Below are 9,121 nucleotides of genomic sequence, written 5' to 3' on the forward strand. Positions count from 1 at the left end.
ACCTGTTTAAATCCTGTTTATTCCTGTTTAAACCTGACCCGTTTAAATCCTGTTTAAACCTGACCCGTTTAAATCCTGTTTGATCCTGACCCGTTTAAATCCTGTTTAATCCTGACCCGTTTAATCCCGTCCTATCTAACCCAGACCTGTTTGCCCCTGTTCAGACCTATATTTTGCTGCATTCATACCTGGTCCTTTCAGAATGGATTGATGTTGCTTAATATAAGTTACTCTTAAACCTATTTTGTACATTTGTGTATTTGCGATCAGCATTGAAGAGAAGTAGATTTGCATTATGTTTGCAACAAGAATGCCACTTTCACATGTAGGTTTGCCTGGTACATTGCTTGATACGAAGATAAACACAATTTTCGGCATAAATTGATTAGCACTACCAACACTGATGTGATACATCATGAACAAGTTTTGTATGACCCACGAGTACGTTCTCTATGTATGACCTACAAGAAAATGCACCCTGAAGAAGACTGTACCTCATTTTCATATTTACTACTAGTATGCAAATGTAATTCTTGCAGATTTAGTATTTGTTCGATTACTTTTACTCGTTTTAATGCAGTGCTTTTTGTTGTAATGGTTTGTTCACAAATCCACAGTAAAGCGTAATTTTGGGGTGAAAAATGTCAGGCAAAGTATTGGCATGTACTTGTAAGTGAAAAAGACAAGTATACTTTACGTAGGTATTTCTGTACACCAACTTGAGCTTTCATTAAGCCTGAAATCATCCGGCTTAAAAAAAAGCATGTCATAAATGTCCCAAGCACTGTTTATTGGACCTTCTAACGGTATTTCGATGCATCCAGTCTGCCGAGAGAAGACCGCTGGAGTGGGTTGCTTGGGTGAGAGCGAGCAGGGCACCTGAAAAAGTAAAGCCAATAATTTATCTTGACTCATGCAACAGGTTGGCACATAGGCAAATTCGCCTATGTTCCCACAGATAAGAAAGGTTCAGCATTCCGGTCATAGGAGATAATGAATAAATCTTATTGAAAAATATGTGGTTTCATGCAATGCCTATGTTTCAAGGGAACATGGAGTACTGTGGGAGAATAAGCTGTCATAATTAGCAGGCGATTGAAGCAAGTGTTATAGGAAAAAGATGGACACATCGTTTGATTAGCAATAATTACTAGTATTGAAGCAACAGAATACAAACATGAAATACCTTTAAAAACAACACCGACAGGTTGAGATAATAAATTATTCAGAAACTAAACCCTTCTGCCAGCAAAATACCGTAGTGTACTGGCTTTGACATTGCGCTGCTCAGGCAGAGGGCGTGGGATTGAATCCCGGCCACAATGGCTGCATTTAGATGGCAGGGAAATGCCAAAACCCCTATGTAAGGTCTATTGGGTACACGTTAAAGGAGACTAGGGATCCCGCCAACTTGAAGTTATAAAAACCGGGGTAAATTTCGAGATAAGCAAACTCACAAAAGTAGAAGGCCCTGGCCATGCGAAGACCATATAAAGCCTTTTAAGGTAGGTGCCAGCAGCCGCAAAATTTCTTGCAAAAGCGAAATATAGCAGAAGCGGTATTTTTCCGTAGATCACTTTTGCAAGGTATTTTACAACTTGACACCCGACATGTTGGGCATCTACGGGCAACAGCAATTCTTGCACAGATCATAGCAAACACTGTTGCACCTAGGTATACATAGACACATAGGTATAGGTACAGTCGCCGACTGATTTTCCGGACTCCGAAAATTCGGACTTGATTACTCGGTCTGCTTCACGGCACCGCCATTCTCCCCATGGACCATAATGTATAACAACTTCCGAAAGTTCGGTCGCCTTGCAACCTCTCGTCTGATTTTTCGGACACTCCTTGAGCCAACTTGATCGAGAGCACCATGCACCGACTCTGACCGTTGCATGGTTCTACTTGCTGAACGACATTTTTGTTTTGAACAGAGCCTCCTTGCTGCCCCACGAAGTGGCGCTACTGCAAATCCCTGCTCATCATCATCGTCTCTGCCTGGTTTGTAGCTACAGCAGTTCCGGTCTCAGCTTAGTATGCCATGTCAAGACAATCCAGCAGCTGATTTGTTTCTTCGTGCACGACGCTGCGAGTAGGCCAGGTTTTTTGTTTGTGCAACTGATGTCGGCGTGACGATGTTTGATGAAGCAAGATGGGCCAATTCATTCTACTAATATCTAGAATAGCTACCTGTAAGCACCACCTACCTTTCAACAACATTTGCAAAGCAAAAAACCTCATCCTGAAAAGTCTGCACATGACGACATCGGTAGCATCATCAGCGTGGGGCCTCAAGATAATTCGGCAAGCCAAGAAATTACTGACAGCACGAGTGCAAGCATGCCAACAGGAAATCAGTGGCTGAATAATGCACCTTCTACCAATTGGTAGACAGTGCATTTTCGCAAAGCCCTAACTATAGCAGATCATTGTTCAGGAGTTCCCGAATGCACAACTCTATGCCATTTTCACACAGACTCTAGGGAAGCACCTCTGCACAGTTGCAAGAAAAAAAGCTAGATGCCCCAAGAGAAATGAGCCCACTCAAGCCATGGAAGTTGTGTTTACCTTGTCTTCCTACAACTACTCAAAACCTAGGACTGCTGTTTTGCACAAGGGAACAAACGTCAACATTGGTGCCTCGCCCAACACAAGTGGTCTGCGCTGTAGAAGGTGCCATAAGTCAGCCCACAGATGAGGCCCACACCAGTGCTGTCAGTGTGCTGTACAAATTGCAGAAGCACAGCCTACAAGCTTGTCTGCCTTAGTGTGATCGCACCAATGAACGAAAACTAACGAATCAAGTTTGTTTCGTGCCGAGAACAGTTGCCTCATGCTGGCTTGGTTTGTTGTGTAGGCATGTAAATAATGAAAAGGCCTGCATCACTATCTCTGAAAAAAAAATCATGTAACAAAGCACGTACAGTACACAGGTGCAGTGTCTATCACATACCATTTCGTGCAGTAGAGGCTACATCGGATAAACCGGCCAATGTATAAATGACTGGCAGCGTGACCAAGCAAACTTGATGCATGGGTCAGTTAGCAGTGGTAGTGCACTGCTCTCGGCGCACATGCACCTATGTTTGAAAGCTGCTTGATCGTGACAAAATATAAAGACAAAAGCGCTGGAGAGATATCTGAGGCTTTTCTTGTATGACGAGGAACCTAGCGCTAGCTCCCCATGCAGAGAATTACTAGACAGTGAGACTGCTTCTTATCATTGTAAAACAAGTGTCACGCTCACCATGTTTCTGTGCGAACAGCATGTATTCAGATCTATTCTCCCCCTTTCACCTTTTGCACAATATCACTGTGCGAGCAATAATACTGAACTGTTAGTAGCACTCTGTCCTGTTGCCTCCTTTCTTTCCTTGTGAATTGTGTGCTAAATAAGGCTTTTTTTGGTGAAAGAGTGCTAGTTTAACGCATAAACTAGCGCCATGGCACTTTGCAATAAAGGACTGTTATAATTCTCTAAAAATTTGTCCATGCAGAACAGTGTCAAAAGAACACCTTAAAGAAAGAACATGAGTGTATCTATCATAAAGACCAATCCTTGTCTTTTTTCCTTAACATAATTTTCAATACCGATATTGAAGTACAAGCTCACCATATTATATCACCTTGTCAATGAAGCAAGGCACAATGGTGCCCAACTGTCGCGGGACCAACTTGGATGTGGAGATCAGCGAAGATCAGCAACATAGCATGGTCTGCTTACACTTCTTCTCCAGGTCCAGCCATACCTACAGCAGCTATAAAACAAGTGAGCTTAGAATCACAAGCGAAACAATATAAAAAGTGACACTGAACAAAGCAACTTTCGTTAAGCATAAATAGGATCGAAATGCTGACATTATGCCCATAAGTAACTTCACTTTGAGCAACAAAGCATCCAATTTAAGAAAGATTATATGTATCAGCTATCTATGTGAGGAAGATTAATCGAACGCCCTCTATTTGCCATACCCCTCCCCTTATGCATGGATGTCTCCCTGACTGAGTGAGCTGATCCCAGGTATAGTGTAATTAAAGGTTGTCACTTGGTGGGCCAATCCCGATACCATTGCATGACTTGTACAATAATTTTAATGTGTTGTAATGCTGGCCATCCTGCAGGCACTGCAACATTATAGCACCCATAAGGCTAATGGTATTACCTGATAAGGTTAACTAACAGGTGTCCCCAGAAGCATAACTCGGCATGTATACTCGGAGGCCATTATTATAAGAGAAGCAATGGCAGAGGTGAAGCTTTATCCTGTGCCATATGCAAAATGGCCGAGCACGCCCAGCTTCTGGTTACATTCTCACTTGTGACCACTGCAACAGGCTGACTGACATGCGTAACCAGCAGTTTGTAGGACCACATTTTCATACCCTGCAATTTGTTTTACATCTGAAGAGATCAGCCTCAAGCTCCATGATGCGCTGCACTCAAGAAGCATTATAAACTGGCAACATTTAAATGCTATGCTGCATGGTTTGTTGCATGCTTTAGGAATTTACTTATTTATTATACACATAGCTCATAGGCTCCAGTTGGAGTATTGCATGAGGTGGCAAGAAAACAAATTCTGAACAAGGAGAACATTCAACAAAACAAGTCAGACCAAAGAAGAAAAAATAACATACTCTCCTAATGGGACTATGTATCTGGCAGCTAGCTTCTAAAAAAGACAATTAGGAATCTTTTACTACTGGTAGCGCTTTAGGGGATGGAATGTAGAATTCCAAGCTTCATACACTTTTAAGCCACCTTTCGTGGCTTTTTGTTTTGAACTCCTATTCTCTGTACTATTATAGAAATGAATACCCCCTCCAAAATAAAACAAAGAAAAACATGTAATGCACAGTAATGTAACACAATAATGTAATGCACAACAGTGAATACTTAGAAAAATGTAATTAAGAACATGGAGTCTATGTGGGCACAGATGTTAGAAGTCTACATGAAAGCATAATAATAAAGGTGGGCAAAGCATTTATGCTTTTGTCGGGCAAGCTGCAGCAAGACATACAAGTAAAGCATGCCTCACAACACAGTCCCTAAAAATATCTGTCACAATACAGTGAGTAGGTATATCATGCATATCTACAATAGCTCCTAATTATATTTAACTCATAGGGGGCTACCTATGTAACTTGATCAAACTGAAGGTGGGCCAAATTCTAAATATACGATTCAAGTAGACAGAAAATGGACGTTATGAAAATGCATCTACAGCAAAAGTGTTGTACATTATTGTTGTACATTATGTCATACCTGCCAACCTGTGAACATAATATTTTGTAAAAATGCTGCAGACACTAAATTCTTTGTTGGGGACATAGCACACATTATTTTAAAGCTTGCTCTCAGCACCCCCATTGTTGCATACACACACACATTATTAATAAAGGGAAAATCGCACATCTACCCGCTCGTAGCAATTGCTACAAAAGAAACCCGTACGGATTCCTCGAAAGGAAAGCCTCACAATTGAAAAAAAGAAACCGTCCAGGTCTGGGACTCAAACCCGGGACCACCGCCTTTCCGGGACAGCCGCTTTACCATCTAAGATAACCAGGCGGCTAGCAGATGGCCGGGCCAAGTCGAATTTGTCGACAACATGAAGCAAAGGCAAGGGTCTGACGTAATAGTTCTGCGGAAATGCGCAAGGTGTAGAGAAGTAATTAATAAAGGAGAAAAAAATATTATGTCAAACCCTTGCTTTTGCTTCGCGTTGTCAAGTAATTCGACTTCGCCCTGCCATGTGCTAGCCAGCTGGTTATCTCAGATGGTAGAGTGGCTGCCTCGGAAAGGCGGTAGTCCCGGGTTCGAGTCCCGGACCAGGACGAATTTTTCTTCAACTGTGCGGCTTTCCTTTTGAGGAACACATACAGGTTTCCTTTGTTGCAAATGGTACGAGCGGGTGGATGTCTGATTTTCCCTTTATTAATTACTTCTCTCCACCTCGTGTGTTTGCGCAGAACTATTACGTCACACACACATTATCAACCATTATTTAACTTGTCGTGCAGCACGAAAAGCAGCAGCGAACTTGAAACCAGTAACTGACAACATTTTTTTTAGATTACAGAGCTTTACGCTGCTTCAGGAATTTATCTGACCAAACTTCCTAAAAGCACGTGCCCCTCTGATGTTCTCGTTAGAGATATTGCATCGCTAATAATAAAGCAGTACAAGTACCATTATAATTAATTTTTTACATGCATTTTAACAATGTCATACCGTCAATCTCTCAACAGCTTTAAAACATCTTAACCAACACAACTTCATTGTCTTTCTAAAATGACATTAATAAAATTGTAAAATGAGCCCACATTTGTAAACCCACGAAAAATTCAGGAGTTTCCAAACATGGATGATACCAACAAAATCTGCAGCTCTTGTAAGTGGCAGCAACTGCTTTGCACACACCTTGTCACACCATGCACATCAGGTACTTTTCCGTGCTGTTGAGGCTGCAGAAGTGCCGCAGGTGCATATGTGGAGGTGCCTCTGGTTCACAAAATCTTGCCATCCCTAAACAATAATAAATACTTATTTATTGTAATCCCTGCTGAAACTGCAAACTTGTGATATAAAAAGATCACGTCATATTTTGAAAAAAGTCTCATACAACCAGTTACATGAAGCTGCAACTGGTTGTGCAAATATCTGATTGTAACATCACAGGCGGTTAAATAACACGTAAATCGAACTGTAGAGAACATGAATCTACTATGAAAAGGTTCACACAAACGTACAGCTGTATAACGTGAAATGTGAATTGTACTATCAAAAAATTCCTTAGGACATGAAAAGCGTTCCAAAACCTAACTTGTCTATGCGGCGCAACAAAGCACTGCTCCCAAAGGACGATGCGCTTAAAATTACAACAGACCACCTCATTTCTGGAGAGACAATACAGAAAAGAGAAAGATTTTTCGATTAAAAAGAAACATTGCTTATGTAATTTCGGCTTCTCTGCTAGATCGGAATCCTTTACAAGTACACGAAAACACACAGGACACTAATACACGTCATCTGACGACACACTATAAACAGAAGAATTTCCATACAAGCTAAAAATCTGGCCATGCGTCGACGAAGAAATCGGGTGCTATCTCGCGCAGCTGTTAGCTGTGACGACGACACATCGACGTACTACTTCTAGAAATGATTGTACCATTTCTTAATGAAAAATTATGTACACAAACAGTAACTTTCTTTGCTTGAATTTTTGTGCCCATTTAGATCAAAGAACCACCCGCGCTAGCGTGCTTCATAGGTGAAAGTAAATAAACCACAGATAGAGCTGTTGGTAATATGAATACGTTTTAGGGCAATTTCCATGGAACTTTTTGCTAAATGTGCACTGCGACATGAAGAACAACCATTTGAAAAGCACATTTATAATTCTTGCTGCTTTACAAATCCGGATCCGGTTGTTGTACGGATCTTGCGATACGTACAACAACGCACACTTCACGAACCATAGACAGGAAGAATGCGCGCAAGCGCCGGACTTACCTTTCTAGGCGTACTCGGAAAACGCTCCTTTTAGCGTCACAGGTGCCGCGGCATCGACTGCACCAACGGTCCTTCCGGCGCACACACTGTTGAATTGCGGATCAACTACAGGACGTAAGAGCACAACTTTCACCAAATTCTTCCGTACAGCGCGATACGATGCGACAGTGCCAGAGGAGGAGATCCTGTTCATGAGCCCGGAACAAAGGAAGCGCGAAGGGTCATATCTTCGACATCGGCGCACCACACGAAGGATACTGCGGGCTACATTACGCGGTCCCAGGGGTTTTGTGATTCTCAATGCATACAAAATGCACCACAATTTCTCTCGGCACAGCGTACACACGATTAAACAACTACATCGGACGGCGTCAATGCAGCAAGCACTCACATGTGGCGACAACTGAGGACGGCAAAATAATATCACCTGTAACTTTACCGGCGCTACCTGTGCTGCCAGCTGTAGGCCGCCACCGAAAGCGACCGTGCTTTCGGTGATCTCATGGATGGTGACGGCGTTGTATTTCGATGTTATGCGAGTCGTACAGCGTCTTGTACGACGTGTTTCAGCAACGTTGCTTTTAATAGAGAGGACAGCAATCTGCGTATACGCCGTATAGACGTCTCACCCACTTGAAAAACACAACAGCAAATTTTCAGTCAGTCGTATTTTGGGACGTTGTGACTGTCGTTCTGTTCTCTGTAGTGTGACGCCCTGTAGTCGAAAATTCTGTAGTTCCTGATCAATATTTGATTAAAAATTGACAGAGGTCATTTTAAGGTTATGTAAAATTATTAATACGAAATAAAATAAAAAATAAAGGTAGAAAAAAAAATGCTTTTTGCCTAGGATTCGAACTTTGGACCTGACGGTTCCGAGATAAGCACCTTACCACTGCACCACGCCGAACATCAATGCCTGCGTATGTTGAAGCTATGTCAAGAGTGTAAATTGCTGTCTGGGTTGCTGTTTACATTTGCATTTTAAAAGCCACGATGCGCTTTCACTTCACCGCGTCAACTGCCGCATCTCTAGATGAGCAAAAGTGTTGTTACCATCGACAGGTACATCGTTGAGTGCTAGACCATCGATTTTGCTGTAACGATATCCATATTTCATACGAAATTCAGAAACAGACAACGGTGACCGGGGACACTGAGGGTTGTTACTGCTAATTTCGACAGTTGTCTCTTGCTCTTTACACTTTTGAGCTCGCATATAATTCGTGTGTTCAATACAATATAGCTACATAAACACTCGTGGGTGAGTCTTCATCTCGACAGAATACTGGCTTCTCACGGCAGCGCTGTACCAGATTAATGAGACCCGAGCGTGACAGCTTTTCACGCAACTTTGTGGAACAATCCAAAACTTCTTTCCCGCTTCGCATATGCTTGTGCAATATTTCTGGGAAATTAACTAATGTGTCAGTGTAACCGCACATGTAAGTCCACAGGCCTGTGTGCCCCATCTTACCAAATAAAACAAAAAGGATACGCAGCCATTCCCGCAGATGGTATGATTTTGATCAGCGGCCGATTTTGAGGAGGCCGGTAGGGCGTTGCTGGTGCCGCGTCGTCACGGCACAATTA

The 9,121-nt window shown here is 42.3% G+C and overlaps 1 long non-coding RNA gene across 2 annotated transcripts; it reads right to left on the minus strand.

The window, feature by feature from the left end:
- Positions 1–769: 769 nt before the first annotated feature.
- On the minus strand, positions 770–7,988 carry LOC126523161 (uncharacterized). 2 transcript variants are annotated; one of them, XR_011891407.1, is made up of 4 exons: positions 7,529–7,988; positions 6,434–6,538; positions 3,620–3,764; positions 770–879 (listed from the first exon to the last, which is right to left on the minus strand). It is a non-coding gene; the product is annotated as an uncharacterized lncRNA (long non-coding RNA). The 2 variants fall into 2 exon arrangements; XR_011891408.1 differs by lacking the exon at positions 6,434–6,538.
- Between the last annotated feature and the right edge of the window lie 1,133 nt (positions 7,989–9,121).

The sequence above is a fragment of the Dermacentor andersoni genome, unplaced genomic scaffold, assembly GCF_023375885.2.
Source record: "Dermacentor andersoni unplaced genomic scaffold, qqDerAnde1_hic_scaffold ctg00000187.1, whole genome shotgun sequence".
Taxonomy (NCBI): Eukaryota; Metazoa; Arthropoda; class Arachnida; order Ixodida; family Ixodidae; genus Dermacentor; species Dermacentor andersoni.